The sequence below is a fragment of the Mandrillus leucophaeus genome, unplaced genomic scaffold (genome assembly GCF_000951045.1).
Source record: "Mandrillus leucophaeus isolate KB7577 unplaced genomic scaffold, Mleu.le_1.0 Scaffold427, whole genome shotgun sequence".
Taxonomy (NCBI): Eukaryota; Metazoa; Chordata; class Mammalia; order Primates; family Cercopithecidae; genus Mandrillus; species Mandrillus leucophaeus.
In genome coordinates this window covers 2,300,775-2,316,479 of record NW_012104554.1, presented here as the reverse complement: position 1 = coordinate 2,316,479, position 15,705 = coordinate 2,300,775, and the positions used below count along the sequence as shown (strand labels likewise).

The 15,705-nt window shown below is 39.6% G+C and overlaps 1 long non-coding RNA gene across 1 annotated transcript; it reads right to left on the bottom strand.

Annotated features, from left to right (window-relative positions):
- Positions 1-10,402: 10,402 nt before the first annotated feature.
- Positions 10,403-11,309, bottom strand: LOC105548932. Its single transcript, XR_001007477.1, has 2 exons — positions 10,966-11,309; positions 10,403-10,908 (listed from the first exon to the last, which is right to left on the bottom strand). It is a non-coding gene; the product is annotated as an uncharacterized LOC105548932 (long non-coding RNA).
- Positions 11,310-15,705: the final 4,396 nt, after the last annotated feature.

Genomic DNA, 15,705 nt, shown 5'->3' with positions numbered 1-15,705 from the left:
AATGAAAAAGAACCAACTGGAAAGTCTAGTGACATTTTTGAAGGCAGGGATCACTTTTTCCAGTGATTTTTTCCCTATGCTAGTGCCCCATTCACCCTTGCACCACTTCAGCAAAGCACATAGTGGGTGTAGCAGGGAGATGTTAAGATGGAAACTTGGCCCTGACCATAGGCCAAGCCAGGGTGTCTAGTCTGGATTTATCCATAAACATCAATATTTATCACTAGATAATATTTTGATTTCTTATCTGCCTCCTATACCTATTGATCTATTTTTTACAGCTTATAGTGGGGAGGGGCATGTTTAGCTATTATCCTTAAACCAAAACAATCTCTTCTTGAAAAATAGGATGCTATGCTCTGATGTTTGCAGAGGTCACAAAATTCTTGCTCTGAGAGTTCCAGAAAAAAAAAGATTTGTCCAGATTTGAACTAATTTCAGAAAAACAAAACAAAAACAAAAAACCATCCAAGGTTAAGAGGTGACTTTTGACTCACAGAATGAACAAGAAGGCAGGGGAAAAAAAAGTCCCCCAAGATTCAGATCAAAGGAAATGAACAGAAGGATGATGGAGTGGCCCAGAGGAGGATCATATGACAGAAAAGTCAAGAGAAATTAGTGGCAGGACAGAGGAACAGAACTAAAGACCTGCAGGATCCTGAAAGAAAGAATGAAAGGAAGCAGATGAAGAATCTAGAGCCTAGCTGAATAGCCAGGCCCCCTGATGGTAAAGAGGGAGAGAAAAAGGAAGCAGTGAATCAAATCAAAGAAGGGTAGAAAAATAAAGAGAAACAAGCCATCTGCAGTGGCTCACACCTGTGATCCTAGCACTTTGGGAAGGCAGATCACATGAGGCCAGGAGTTTGAGACCACCCTAGCCAACATGGTGAAACCCTGTCTCTACTAGAAAAATATGGAGGAAGGGTTGAGGGATTGTGCACTGCCAGGGGTGAGGACATAAATTTATTTGCTATGTGAATGTTTTTTGGGACTCATCCAGTTCCTTTACAATTTTAATTTAAAATTTCTTTAGCTCCAAATCAGGGTCATGAGCTGGGAGTTCTTATAAATCAAAAGCAAAACAAAACTATTGCAAACAAGTGGGAGTTCTCATGACCTTAATCAGAAAGGCTTGAGTTGCATTTCCAAATCCTGTCTCTAGAGACTGTGAGTTTTTAATGATAGTATTTCCATGAAAGCCCAATTGAATACAATCACCACCCAGACCAAAGTGTGGTGGAAGTCATAAAACTACTTTCAAATCCAAATCTTCTTTGAAATTTCAAATTATATTCCATGATAATGGTTCTCATAAACCTTAATGCAAGGGGGAAAAAAAAAAAACTAAAGCAGAATAAAGAAGATATAAAAAGAAGCAGGATAGGAAAAAAGACAAGCCAGAGGTTGGCTATATCTTTTCGTAAAGCACACCAGGTCTCATAAGCACACGAGAGCTAGGCCCAGAAGTTTCGAGCCCTGGAGACTCATTTCAAACAAACTCCATGGAAAGACACTCAATTAAGTGTTCAGGACTTATATCCCCAGTTCACTCATGTACTGGAAGTGCCTAAACTCTACCCTCAGTGGTCAATAAAATGGTATTAAGTCACAGAAAACCCATTGCCATTGGTATTGGCTGATGTCTCGGGTAGTTTACGTGATGATAAACATTAGCCTTAACAGCAGAGCTTTCCTTTGTTAGCTTTCTCTGTGAAATTCTGTGGCTGGGAGATGTTTATGTTCACATGAAAGTAACTGTAAGCAAACCATCTTATGGTAAACATCCCTCCAGAAAAAGCAAATTCCATCTTTTTAAATAGAAAAAAAAAAAAAAAAAAAAAACAGCAGCAAAATGAAATTAATGCCTTTGGCTCACTGTGTTGTAAAATTATCCTTGAAGTTATTTCACACTGCCCTAAGAAATCATTGAATTCAGATTATAACACAGCTCTTATAAAGCTGTGTTAGGCAGTTGCATCTTTAATGAGGCTGAGTAGATAAGAGGAACATATTCTAGATTGAAAGCTGTCTCAACAAATGTGAAACAACTGCATTAATTAAATTTAATTTAATTTAACCAATGGGTGTATTTAATCCCTGCCTTCTTCCAGAAAGGATTTAGGGAGCTTAGGTAATGTGGAGGTCTGAAGGTGTAGATACTCATGAAAGCCTCAGATTAATATCAAGAACATATAACGTGTCCAGATAGTTTTCAATTATCAATGCATTAATCTAAGCTTGGAAAGAACTTTTAAACTGCAATGAAACCTCAACTAGCTTCAAACCTGCATTTTTTAGTAAGCTATTTTGTCATTTGGAGACCCACACAAAAAACCTGTTGTTCCTTTAAAAAGGAGAGAGAGAGAAAAAAAAAAACCAACCTGCTGGTGTTGCTTTGTTCATCTTATCACCTTATCATTCAGCAGCCTATCCAGGATCAAATGTGGGAAAGTCTGTGTGTAAGATTAAGCCCTATACTCAGCACAGGAATTTCTTGGATAAACGTCTTTCTTAAATGGATAGCTATGTAAAAAACAGAAGAGAAACTCTATTATTACAATGCAGTTGGTTTTTTGTTGTTGTTGTTGTTGTTCAGTATGTTTCAAATCTAATACTTAAAATTAAGAAAATTCAAAGCAAACCATCTGTGTGGATGGTTTCATACTCGATTTTTGTGACAATAGCCTGCTTAACTGAGATTATTAGTGGATTCTTTCAATAAGAGGAAGAGAGTACCATCGTTAAGATGGTATGCCTCCACTATCCTTTTGTTTGTGAGATTAAAGAGTGACAAAAAGTATTTACATACATGTTTTTATTATTAAGACAGAGTCTCACTCTATCACCAAGGCTGGAGTGCAGTGGCACCATCTTGGCTCACTGCAACCTCAGCCTCACAGGTTCAAGCAATTCTCCCACTTCAGCCTCCTGAGTAGCTGGGATTACAAGCACCCACCACCATGCCCAGCTAATTTTTGTATTTTTAGTAGAGATGGGGTTTCACCACATTGGCCATGCTGGTCTCAAACTCCTGACCTCAAGTGATCTGCCCACCTCAGCATCCCACAGTGCTGGGATTACAGGCGTGAGCCACAACACCTGGCCAAAAAATATATATATATTTTTTTAAAAGTTATTTTCTGCCTAATTACTTCAATATTTCATGAACATTGTGGGGGAAAGAATATTCACGCAGTTCTCTAAATATATTAGTGAGTTGAGGTCCCAAGTACAGAATTCTATTGAATTCTAATCGCAACACTGAAGCAGACTTACTCAAATCCTGCTACCTGGACTAACCACAGACTATACCCAGATTCCATCTGCGAGACGCAGTGGAGCCAAACATCACACCATTGAGGAATATTTATTATATATCTTTCTGTAGAGGTGAGAGAGTATTTGTAGATATGACAAACAATTGGTCAGATACTACTGGAGATTTAGAAGCTTCACTAGGTTTTTCACTAAATTTGTTGATAGCTCTTTAACTCTAAAGCTCATTCTACTACTACTACCCATCTTCCCTTGGACAATTTCATGTGCATCGCTTCACTGAAAAGAAAAACGAGTAAGTATAATCTCACTAGTACATGAATAACTATTATAAACACAATACTTTCTACAAGGTTTATTACGCATCTGCATCATTGAAGTTCTAGATTTTACAGTATTTTGGAGTGATGAATAAATAGCATGCTGTTCTTTCATTGCTAGCAAACAAGACTCAGCTTTGGAGACAAGAAGAAGGAATACAGGAGATGTTTCCTTGAATAAGTCTTCTTCCTTAACTCTGCTAGAAGTATCTCAGAAAGCGAAGGTTACCTCAATCTCCAAGTCATGAAAACATGAGGTCTTTCTGTTTTCTAGGGGAAAATTTCATTTCCTAGTGTGGCTTTTTGCACACACCAGAAGGAAGAAGACAAGCCATTGTGTCACCTTTACATGGCAGTTGAGATGCTTCACATTTATACATAACATCTTGTATGATCAAAAGAGGGACTCAAACTCGACAATGGAGAATAAGGAAATACATCTAAAACTGACAGTTACATTAATCCCTCAATTCCCGGTCCCCCAAAATATTCTCCTCTATTTGTCTTTTCAAAATAGCTAATGAGAGGATAATTAGACATGTGGACACTGAATTTCCACTGCTCGTGGTTTCCTTCCCTGGGCTCCCATCAACTGGAAGGCCCTGGATTACCTCAAATGTGGGTTCATCGTATTACACATTGCCTCCTTCTGCCAATAAACTACAAGTTCTTTGAGGACAGAAACTGTGATTTATGGGCATTTGTATCCCCAGAGATTCAAAGAGTGCCTGGTACAGAGTGGGGATAGATGATTTTATCATCATTATCATCATCATCCTCATCATCACTGTACCTAAATAGAGGTTAATTCCTGTTTCTTTTATTTAACAATAACCTATTGTAATATATACTATGCATTTTTAATTCTAAAACTTTACAGATATTGTCCTCATTTAATCCCTGTAAAGTGAATACTATTATTGGCTCTATTTTTCAGATAACACACTGCATCATGAAAAGGCTAAGTAGCTCACACAAGATCACACAGCCAGTGACGGAACTAGGGTTACTGGACTCTTAAAGGCTCTGGTTAGACGTTTAAAGGTACGCTGTGCTCCACAACACTACCTTAGACCTTGCTCAGAGCAATTGTCGTATTACTATGATAGGTTTCCCTGTCTTCCTTAAGACTCAAAGCTTCTAGGGATCAGAAACTGGATTGTTTACTTGCAAAATCATGGGCTTAGGAGTCAGAGAGATCTCGATCTAAGTCCTGGCTCATCTGCCTCTTCTTCATGGGATTAGTAGACTGATTTTCCCCTTGCTTAGCCATGCAGTTTGAGTGGAATTCACCCCATTCTCAGCTACAACTGTGGGTCTTGTTTGCTTTAAACCAATCATCACTGCCCAATTTTCTGGCCTTTGATTGATTTAAAGGTGAATACATGACCACTTTGGACAAATGAAGCTCAGGTGGTATTTTGTGAGGGTCTCTGGAATAGAAAATCATTTCTCTTCCAACAGAACTACAAGGCAAGGAGCAATCACTGATGGTGAAAGATAAAGATCATTATATTAGGAACTGTTGGCTGTCATACTGCTAATGTGAGGTGAGCTAGCCTTAGAAAGAGGATGCTACCTGGAAAGGCAGGGCAGATCTATGGAAAGAAACTGAGTTTGTGGTGACATTGATGAGCCACTTTAGTGGATCAGCTGAATCCCAGTCTACTTGGTTTTTTCAGTTCTGTAAGCCAACAAATTCCCTGCAAGTGTTTTAGCCTGTGCCAGTTGTTTTTTCTGCTGCTTGTTAATGAGAGGTTTCTAACACATACAGTCTTGGACAAATTATATAAAAATCTGAATCTTTGGCCAGGCATGGAGGCTCACGCCTGTAATCCCAGCACTTTGGGAGGCCAAAGCAGGCGGATCGCAAGGTCAGGAGTTCGAGACCAGCCTGGCCAATATGGTGAAACCCCGTCTCTACTAAAAATATAAAAATTAGCCAGGCATAGTGGCATGTGCCTGTAGTTCCAGCTAATTAGGAGGCTGAGGCAGAAGAATCGCTTGAACCTGGGAGGCAGAGGTTGCAGTGAGCTGAGATTGTGCCACTGCACTCCAGCCTGGGAGACAGAGCAAGACTCTTGTCTCAAAAAAAAAAAAAAAAAAAATCTGAATCTTTGAATGTTATCATATAGCTTTTTAAAAGACTAGATTAAGTTATGGATGTAAGCACCAATGTATTTTTTTTTAAGTATGTTGCATGAATGAGTTAAAGTCTAAGTGAATTCAGCAAGTTTGTAACCCTTGAGCTCTTGTGAGCTCCATCTGCCCTCAGTCATCTGAGAATGACCTAAACTGACTCAACCATTTTGTGTCATCCAGGTGAATAGAAAGGGCCTGAATATATTCTTCTTTATATTTTTTGTCATAAGTCCTAGAGTTTTCATCTGTTCAGTTTTTGAGTGTGCTTTTTAGGGCTTTAATGCTAAACTCAGTGCAAGCTGGGTTTATGTAATTTAGTAGTTTCTAGACTTAGGCTTCCTAAATGTTCCATTAGACAAGAAGACAAGATACAAAACAAAATAACATCAAACTACCATTAACCATTAGCATTGTTAGAGCCAGTAAAAGCTGTTTTGAAATAAAGCAGCTTTTCAGGCCAGTATTTGAGAATTAATGATAGAGTTTTTATGTAGGCAATTAATGAAGTGTTGTGGAACAAATGTGGGTTTGGATTTTCAAGACCAACCTGAACCGGAGTCTGGAATCTGCAACTTTCCTAGCTGTGGCTTCTTTTTAATTGATTAACTTTCTTTTACTGTAAAATGGGAATAATAATTTCTACCTCTTACAAGCCTTGTGGTAGGAGTATTCCAAATTAGATTACTATGTGAAATCACTCCAAAACTTCCAGAATACATGGAAATAATATATGTCTGTATTGGCAAATTATGAGTGTAGTAATGAGGGATTTACATGGACACATTTACGTTCTTTATTTTGGACTCCCTTTGACAACATATAACAAACACACACAAGAGTATTTGCCACGTCCAGCACTCTTTTGAGAATTTCTCTCTTCTTCTGATATTCCAACCAACCAACCAGTAGGAATGTGCCCTAGAAAGTATGTTTTACAGCTCAGTCCACATCCTTTTACTTTACAAATTACTTCTTCTTAGTTTCTTGGGAAAGTAAAATCAAGATATCAGGATTCTATGAAATTGGTTGGTGGTATTGAAGTCTGTGCTGCTGCTGCTGCTGCTGCTGCTGCTCCAGGACTCTAGTGGAGATATTACAAATGGGAGCAGAAAACGTGAGAAGGTGGTCTATAGAGACAGAGCAGAGCACAGGGGTAGAAAGACTGAGATAAAGAGACAATGCAGTGAGAGAGAGGAGAGAACACAGACATAGAAACAGAGACATAAAGGCACCCGACATAAGCACAGAAATAATTTAATAAAGTCATAGTTTATCTTGGATTTCCAGTTCCTTCTTTTAGTCGCTTCTGATATTTAGCACACTGCACTGCACCAGATATCCTGTCGCCTTCAAATAAAGTATTTTTCCCCCTTAAGCATGCTAATTTGGGATTCTGTTGTTTTCAATCAATAGAATTGAAAAAAACACTCTGTCATATCTGAACTACTGTATCAAAATGGCTTTCTGCCGTTGGTAACAGAGATCCAGCTCAATGGCTTCAACACACGAAGATTTATCCTGTTACATTTAAAAAGAAAAAAAGTGCAGAGTAGCAGTCCTGGGTTGGAATAGGGTCCACAAAGTCATCTGGGACCAGGCTTCATCTATGTTTCTCTTACATCACAAGTGACTTCTGTGTACAAACCCACCTCATGGTCCACAATTGATTGTTTTTACATCAGCTTTCCAAAGAGCAAAAAGAAAAACAAGTAGAAGAAGAGCTTGTACTTTTTTTTCTATTTGTATCACTTCTGCTTTCATCCCACTAGCCAGATATAGACATACGGCCCCATCTACCTGCACAGAAATCTCAGAAATGTAGTTTTTCAGCTTGGCCATTGCCCAGGGTTCTGTTACTAGGGAAGAAGGAGAGAATGATTACTGGGAAGTGAGTAGTGAGTAGCAAACTGTATCCTTTCAGATATATATATGTAGCCTCCATACTCTATCTGCAAAGTGTGTGTGTATATATATAATATCTATGCATGGGAGAAGTTTTATTCATTTACTGTATATAGCTCAAAGCACAAAATCCCTCGGCGTGCATTCCTTTCAATAGGGTTCAGCTGTGGTTTCTATAAGACCAAAAGACGCGTTATTACCTCCACTAGATGAAATATAAAATGATAGTGAAGGGAGTATGAAAACTATGTTTAAAAAAATACCTGTGTTGGGGTTGGGAGGAGGGAGAAAATCTATAGCTGTTACAATTTCCCAGCAATGATCCAGTTCCGCAGCAATGACCCAGTTCCCCAGCAATGATCCAGTTCTTCAGGTTGGAAACGGCACACCCATGAAAGGATTGTGGCAATGGGAAGGTTTCTTGCTGACCCAGCTGGCAGCCCACGGCTCTTGTCCCTGGGACAATTCCCCATGGCCATTGTCTCCCACGGCCTCTTATGCTGGTTGCCCCAGGTGGTTCTTCTTCCTCCATTGTCTTTAACAACCACATCTGACATCACATTGGAGAGTATTTGTTTCCTTGGGGTTACCTGCCTTTAGCAGTCCCCTTCCAGGTGGTACATGTTTAGGGGCCTGGAAACTTAAGGAATTTTATAGTCACAAGCTATTTCAGGACAGGCTTGGGGTTTCATCAGCTATAAAGTTCTCTCAAAAATTTAGTAGATTTCAATCCATGTGCTGTTAGTAAGTGTCTGTGCAAGTGACTGCAGTAAAATATCTTATTTTGTTTTAAACTTGAAGACTTATTTCACCAACTAGCTTCCATACTCTGTCCATCTGCAAGCCCTCAAAAGAAGGGCGGTTACCTTGAGAACAGTGATCTCTAGTGATAAGACAACAACCTAAATCCTACCTTGCCAGTGACCCACCACCTTAGTGTGGCCATCTCCTGCTAAGGATGTTACCAGCTAGCATGCTTTGGACTAAGGTACAAACGCAGTTGACTTCCAAACCAACAAAACTCAAAACTATTGAATGTAGATATAAATTGCAGGCTTCAGGCAGAGTAGGTCTACATGAATATCATGGCATTTCTTCTTATCTCTTCTACAGAGTGGCTGACTCCAGCCTGAAGGCATCTCTCACTTATAGAACAGGCAACATACACCAGCATGTTGAGTTTTGCCAGTTGTCAGTCCTAAAGCAACATGTCTCCTTTCAGGGAAAGTAGGAAATCAGATGTGTCACTTGTGATTCTGCTCAATGAGTTTCTTTCTTTTCCATTTTCTTGAAGCTCTAGACCTGCAGCTCCCAGCAGCCCACACTGTGTATTGAGTCAACTGGAAACCAGACAGAACTTTCTTCCTCCCCACTGGTCAACTTTTCATGGAGAGCATGCAATAAATTTTTAGAAGTAGGTTGAGGTAGAGCTGGTAGAAGAGGAGTAGATGCACTGGGAGTGAGTTATCTGCTAAGCCACTTACCCAAGGAGGGCTTCCAGCTCTCCTTAAACCTGTGAGGTGGTAATTGGCCTGCTTGGCTTCATGGCCCACACCTCTGCTGTCCAACTCAGCAGCCAGTAACTAGGCACATGTGGCCCCTAAGCACTTGAGCCTGACTTGTCTAAATTGAGATGTAATGGAGGTATAAAATACACATTATCCTTTAGACTCAGAACAAAAAATTATAAAATAGCTCAATAATTATAATTGATTATTTTCACTTGGGAGATTTGACGAAGCTGAGAATTCTACTTACATTGTAATCCAGCAACCCCCTGGATTCATCTCTTCCACTGATATTTGGCTGCTAGAGATGAGATTCCTTGAGGGTAGTCATTGAAATGCTATGGTTTATTACCATCACTTAAATAGAGAATTTATAGCTTTGTCCCTGACCTTGTTTTTAAAGCTCTTTAGTACAATTCCAAGCGGCCAACAGTTCTCTAACTTCCTCTGAATCATTCCAGTGCTGTGCTTCTCATGTCTTATGACCACTACTTGGTCCACCAAAACTTTGCCTTTAAGAAAAAGACTAATACAAAAACAAAACAATTCTGCTTTGCAGAAATAGTTATTGGTTATTATCCCATAGTAGAGAGTAAATGCTTGGGTAAGGAACACCAATAATGTGTCAAAATGAGCTAAGGTTTGGAAACAGGTTATTTGGAGAAATATTTACTTTTTTGACAAAAAGTTTCAAGATATTGTCATTCAATTTAAAATATGTAATAGGTATGGAAATTAGGGCAATCCTCTAAGCGACTCTGCAAGTTGTACAAGCTCTTAACTCTCTTTCCTATGAAACGAAGGGGTTGGACTAGATGATGACCAGGATTCCCTTCTGCTCTGTCTTTGAATTATGATATTTGGGTTAAATACTGCAGGGGTGTGTGTGTGCAAAATCCTCTTGAACAAATTCCCTAAACAGTTCAAAACTCATAAGGAGTTGCTCACATTTCGTTCCTGTCTTTTAAATCTTAATGTACACTAGAACACACCAGCTTTCTATTCTCAGTCATAACATAGCCATAAATAGAACAAATGCTAGAGGCTTATCACTCAGAGTCTCTGCTGGCAGTGACAGCTTTGTGGAAACAGAAAGGCATTAAAATACTAGTGAAAGGCAAATTCTTCATTGAGATTCTTGATCAGGTTCTAGAGCAACATTCCTAGGAACAACACGATACCTAACATCTTCCATGATTTTAGCGGATCCCATTATCTGAGATGATATCCATTTTGCTTTCTTTCTTTTCTTTCTCCCTATATGCATAGTCAAATGTCATTTTGAAAATCTAAGTCATCATCTGAGGGCGTGAAATTATAGCAGTCTCATTATCTTTTATTCAAAAGGGTAGAGGTTACTGTTGCTGTTGTTTTAATATGGAGAACTAGCAACTACAATGTTAGCTATGGGCGGGGCATGGTGGCTCACACCTGTAATCTCAGAAATTCGGGAGGCCACGGTGGACGGATGGCTCAAGCTTAGGAGTTCAATACCAGCCTGGGTAACATGAGGAGACCCCCCTCTCTACAAAAAATACAAAAATTAGCAGGGTGTGTTGGCACATTCCTAGAGTTCCAGCTACTCAGGAAGCTGAGATGGGAGGATGGTTTGACCCTGGGAAGTCAAGGCTACAGTAAGCCAAGATCACACCACTGCACTCCAGCCTGGGTAACAGAGCAAGACCCTTTCTCAAAAAAAACAACATTAGCTATAGTCAAATTCCACATTTCAATATGATTGGATTTCAATCTAACTTTGCCTTACAAAAGTTATCGAGTCATTTTGGATAGCTATTTCCTGGAGCATAAGTGTCTGCTTTTGAAAGGAAATAGAGGAAAAAACACAACTTTTCCTCTCTACTTATGTCCCACTCAAAACAACTGGGACTGGAATGAGTTTGTTTGAAGGCCATGCCTATATTCTTATCGGGCTGAATAAGCCAGGAAAAATATAAACCACAGCCAATGACCAGATTTTCTTTTCTTCATTCCTTATATAGGCAGGGAGTCATTATTAAAAGTAGCATAGCAACTAGGCTAAGGCCATTCTCTTAGATAAAACATCATCGGAAATGTAGAGCCAAGAAAAGGTAAAGTTTTTATTTTATTCATCATCAGAAAAATCACTTTGGTGGAACAGAACACTGAAAATCAGTGGTTCTAAGTGTGATCTGGTATCACAGTCTCTGGGGGGCCTTGTTAAAACACAGGCTTCTGGGTCTTAACTCCAGCATTTCTGATTTCTCAAGGTGGGGTGGGGCCCAAGAATTTTTATTTCTCACAAGTCTACAGGTGGTACTGATACTACTGGTTTGGGGAACCTCACTTTGAGAATAATTCCTTTAAGGTATCATCATAACAAAGAATGTGAGCGCTCTACTTGATCAGTTCAGTGTCTAAACCTGACATTTTTAGGAGGGCAAGAGGATAAATTTGCAATCAAACTCTAGATTACACCCATACTCTATCCACCTTCTAGCTCTCCTGCTTTTGGGGTTGGAGGGGAATGCCGACCAGGTTGAGATGCAAGAGATACTGTTTCAAGCAATTATAAATGAATGCAACTTGCTCATCACCCTTTTGGAGGAAATGGGCTTGAAATCAGATTCTCCTCAGCAATCATCATTGAAAAAGAGTCAGAAACTGCATGATTTTCTTCTAACTTCCACATTCACAGAAATCTTAGTTTTGCTTCTCTTCTCATTAGTTGTTTCTAAGAATCATCAGCAGAAACCCCTCAAGGAATCAGGTAGTGGCACTAATTAGATTGAGTCATAATACTACGATGAAGCCACACAGGGCAGTTTCTGGCCCAGAATAAAAGCATCTCTGAGTTATAAGAATATGACAGTGATTCAGTTGTCATTTCTGTGTGCCTACCATGTTCCTAGCATATAACATACTAATGCATCTTGCACAGGGCCTTGTTATATATCACGTTCTTAATAAAGGCTGAATGAATGGATGAATGAATGAATGAATGTAAAAAAATCAGTACTACAATGTCTTCTATGTGGTGTCACACCAGTCCAGTGAACTTGCTAAGTTGAAGTCTATACTTTAGCAATATTTACCTCAACTTCTGTGCTTTACATCAGCATCGCCATTTTGTGAGGAAGGTATAAATTGTGATGTCTGCTCTGCTCAAAGGAATGCTTCCAATGGCTACCTCCAATTCATTTAGTAAATTTCAGTCTTCTTGGTCACAGAGTGGGCAAGACCAATCAGAATATCCCATTTTCCTGCCCACAGTGATGGATCCAAGAGACAGTCAGATGACCCAAGGAGGGCCAGTAATAGTCTTCCCTGGGATATTTTACATTAAAATTTCTTCTTTCTTTTCTTTTCTTTTTTCTCTTTTTTTTTTTTTTTTTTTTTTTAAAGCAGGGTTTCACTCCCATCACCCAAGCTGGAGTGCAGTGGAACAAACTTGGCTCACTGCACCCTCCTAGGCTCAAGAGATTCTCTTGCCTCAGCCTCCTGAGTAGCTGGGACTACAGGCGCCTGCCACCACAGTCAGCTAATTTTTGTATTTTTAGTAGAGACAGGGTTTCACCGTGTTGACCAGGCTGGTCTTGAATTCCTGACCTCAAGTGATCCGCCTGCCTCAGCCTCCCAAAGTGCTGGGATTATAGGCATGAACTGCCGTGCCTGGCCTTACATTGAAATTTCAAAAGAGATATTGCTTTTTCTTTCTTGTCATATTGCTTTTAGGCTGTCACCTGGGCAGATGCCAACTGGGTAAATAGATACGTAAGTCAGGAGTTAAAAAGAGAGAGAAAGGTTGAGGCAAAAAGTAAAAATGTATGAGTATGCTGAGAGACTTAACCCTAAGCCTACTTGCTTCTTTTCCTGGGTTCACATTTAGATTAAAGTTTCCAGCCACCCTTGCAATTTAAATCTGGTCGTATGACCAAATTCTAGCCAGTATTATACGAACAAACATGATGGATGCCATTCTCTGGCCCGTAAAAATCTCTTGTGTCTGATCCTTTCACTTTTTGCTCACTTGTTACAATCAAATATGACAACCTTGAAAGCTATGAGTAGAAGACAGCAGAACTAAAAAATAGAAGGAGCCTACATCTCCTCATTGAGAGGGTTGTTCACTAATCAAGAACATTCAGTTTGGACTTCATATCAGCTGGAAATGAGTCTATCATGCTTAATCATTATATATTGAATTTGCTATATCAGGTAGCATTATTTTAACTAATAAAAGAATTAGGGTATAAATGCCATTTAAAGTATGAGGTTATATGACATCTCCTAGGGAGAGGAGTTAGATAGGGAAGAGAAATGGTATGAAGACTGAGCCCTGAGTCACTTCAACATTTAAAAATCAGGAAAAAGAAGGAAATTGGCAAAGGAGTCTGAGAAGGACTATCTAAGTGGGTGGGAGAAAATCAAGGGGACTGTGATGTTCTCATAATAACATGAAGAAAAATGTCAGAAAAGGAAGGGGTGATGTGCTATATTTAGTCCCTGAGATGCTTTGTTTCTGCACGTTTTTTCAATTTTATGAGCTGCTTCAGTATTCTTCCAATACATTTCCTGTTTCTTTAAAAAAGTAATTTGTGTTAGAGTTTTGTCAACCAAGAGTCCTTGACTGTGATAGGCACCCTCTAAGATGGCCCCCAGGGACTTCTGCCTACTGGTATTTACATCCTTAATAATCTCCTCCTGCCCTTTTGTATGGGCTGAACTGACCGACGTCTTATTCTAAAAAACTTACATTCAAATGATGAACATTAGCACAGAGACAAGACAATTTGGGAGATAGATTCTTTGAGAGCAATAAACTGTGCATGATAGAGTAATGAAGATGCTAGGGCTGCCAATCTGGATAGACTGGTTGACAACTGGGGGTTGTCGGGGGGCGGCTATAGGAGAACATGTTCCTGATGGATTTTTTAAAAAAACAGAAATATAAAGATCTTGGGAAATGAGGTATTCTTGGGAGGAACACATGCAAAACTTCTGAGGCAGGCATGAGCCTGGATTCTTTAAAAAACTGAAAGATGACCAATAGGTCTGGAGCACAGTGAGCAAGACAGAGAGCCATAGGATGAGGCTGAAGAGAAATTCAGGCCATACTCTGCAGGTCTTGTAAAGCATGGTTAAGAGTTTGGATTTGGTGTGAAAAGCATCTGGAGTCTATTGAAGAATTAAAGTACAGAAATGATATTTTGTTTTCCTCATGCTTAAAACACAATGAAATTGAATCAAATAAATAGTAATGTATTGAACAACTCCTAAACTGTTCAACAATTTAGGAGTTCAACAATAAACTTTTATTGAGAAACTTCTATGTTCCATGCATTCTTTCTTGTGTGACCACATTTACATTTCACCTAAAAACCATATTTTAGATACAAAATTTGAAGCTTCTAAAGGCAAGTTACTATGCCTAAAGATGCACAGCTAGCAGGTGGCAAGCTGTGAAATCAAACTTGTATTGGCTCTCTAAAGGGTGTGTTTAGAGAGACTGAGTGGAACTTTATGGTTGGTGAAGGGTTCATATGTAGCAGTAGAGAGAGAAATCGCTGAGGGTAGGTTGACTCCAAAGGTAGGCTGGAATCAGATTGAGGAAGGCTACTTTGAATATGAAGCTAAGGAGTTTGTACTAAATCTTGAGACAATAGGAATAAAGATTTTTGAGCAAAGAGTTGACATGATTGCAGTCCTGTTGGGAAGATTTATGAGGTGTTTGTTTACATCAGTGTGAATTACCAGGGAAGAGACCAAAGGAAGAAGGGCCTATCAAGAAACTGGCTTAGGTATATGATGATAGGGGTCTAAACTGAGTGGTGACAACAAAAATGGAAAGAAAGAGAGGAATGAGAGTAATTCCTCCAGGAAAGAGTCATTAGGGTTTGGTGACTACATTAATATACGCATGGGGAAGGTGAGGTTATGAAGAGTAAGTCTAAATAATTATAAGAATGGTGCTACAATATGGCTAGGCACAGTGGCTCATACCTGTAATCCCAGCACTTTGGGAGGCTGAGGTGGGTGGATCACGAGGTCAGGAGTTTGAGACCATCCTGGCCAACATGGTGAAACCCCATCTCTACTAATACAAAAATTAGCTGGGCGTGGTGGCGCGTGCCTGTAACCCAGCTACTCAGGAAGCTGAGGCAGGAGAATCCCTGGAACCCGGGAGGCAGAGATTGCAGTGAACCGAGATCACGCCATTGCACTCCAACCTGGCGACAGAGCAATACTCTAAGAAAAAAAAAAAAAAAGATGCTACAATAGGAAAGTCAGCAGAAGGACCAAGTTTGAGTGAAGTGAGTAAGAAGAAAGAAGATAAATATCAATCATATAAGTTGGATAAGTTGGATTCGAGGTAACAACATTGAAAGTAAATGTGTAGCTAGAGAGCAGAAGGGACCTTGGCCAAAAATAATGATTTGGGGTTCATCTCCATAGAGGCAATGGGCAATTAAAATTGTGAGAGTTGGCTGGGCACCACGGCTCATGCCTGGAATCCCACCACTTTGGGAAACTGAGGCAGGAGAATCACTTAAGCCCAGAAGTTCAAGACCAGACTG